Raw genomic sequence first — 1,638 nt, 5'->3', positions numbered from 1 at the left:
AGAGAGATGGCAGAGAGACAGTAGAGAGATGGCAGAGAGACAGCAGAGAGATGACAGCAGAGAGACGGCAGAGAGAGAGATGGCAGAGAGAGAGACGGCGGAGAGATGACAGACAGACGGCAGAGAGAGAGATGGCAGAGAGATGGCAGAGAGATGGCAGAGAGAGAGACGGCAGAGAGATGGCGACAGCAGTGGCAGCACAACCAAGAGACTGGCATGAGACAGAGTAGCGGGCTTGCCAGCCCATGGAGCAAGAAAGCTGAGAGCTTTTGGGAAGGAGGCTTGCTGGTGGAGTGGGGTGCCCCTAGATGCACCTATTGGCAGAGCTAAAAAGCTTTGTAACACGGGCCAGAACAGGGAAGAGGCCAGGCTGAGAGGCCAAATGTCAGAGAGGTGTGCCTGAAGGGGGGTGTCCTGAGTGAAGAACTGTGTCCTGAGTGTGCTCCTGAACCTAAATTGTAACCTGTTACTTCCCTAAAAAAACCCACAATTGTGAGCATTGCCTGTTCTGTGTGGCCATTGCAACAAATTACTGAACTCAGTGGAGAAGTAGAGAGTGCTATGGGAGGGACAGTTGGTGGATGAACTGGCAAAAAGTCTGAGGGTGGTGGTGGCAGCATGTCTGACTTCCACCTCGTGGCAGTCGGCCTTGCGCTGCTGATGGTGATTCTGTCCCCTCCCCCCTCCGTGAGGTTGCAGGGGTCAGTGGAGGATGCTGCCTCCATGGCCTTTTTGCATTCTGAAAGGTAGGGGCAGGCAGATCACCTAGGGACCTCAGGATCCTGTAAGTTTTCTTTTTGCCTCATGCAGCACAGACTTGGAGCTGAAGAAGCTATCTACCTGAAAATACCAATTTGGACAGATAATCAAAGCCCTATAAAAGCTGCTTTCCACCCCAAGGAGCAGCTAGAAAGATGGAAAACACTTAGGCAATAATACTCTACTCCAGCCAACTGCCACAGAAAACATCACCAGGCAGGTCTCCCCATACCAGGAAGACTGAATGGGGAGCACAGACTTCTACTGTGGCCAAGGTGTGATGAGGAACCCCAGCTCCCCTGCCAGAGGGTTATGAGTAGAGGCTGAGAAGGGGGCCAGGACTTTCCTCTCTACCGTGCCCTCACAAGCTCTCTCTCACTTCACTGGGGTGCCAGTGTGGACCCCATGAAAAGGCTAGATACCACTCCCCAGCAGTAACAAGGCACTTCTCATGCTCCCTGCTGGAATGATGTCATTGGAAATTCAGAGAAGAGCCAAGATTTTCACTACCACTCAGAGGTAATGAGGCCACCCCTGCCCATGATGTCAGTGGAGGCCATGTTGGGCATAGTGACAAGGCATTTATTTCTGCCCCTCCAACCAGGAAGGCATCAGTGGAAGCTTTGTGGGGAGCTAGAGCTGCCCCCTCACCAAGAAGGAATGGGGAGACTCCCACCTTGAATGCTAGTCTGAGTGGGGAACCTGGACTTTCACTTTCACTTGACAGTAATGAAATGGTGCACCCCACTCCCCTTGACAGAGAAGTGTTAGAAGAAGCCAGCTTTTAAATATGATCAAGAACCTCATAATACCCAAAATGTCTGTTGTTGTCGTTGTTGTTGTTGTTAAGTGCCGTCGAGTCGTTTCCAACTCATAGCG

This window comes from Orycteropus afer, unplaced genomic scaffold (assembly GCF_000298275.1).
Source record: "Orycteropus afer afer isolate SDZICR_OR568_19922 unplaced genomic scaffold, OryAfe1.0 scaffold00244, whole genome shotgun sequence".
Lineage (NCBI taxonomy): Eukaryota > Metazoa > Chordata > Mammalia > Tubulidentata > Orycteropodidae > Orycteropus > Orycteropus afer.
This window is presented reverse-complemented; position numbering follows the sequence as displayed.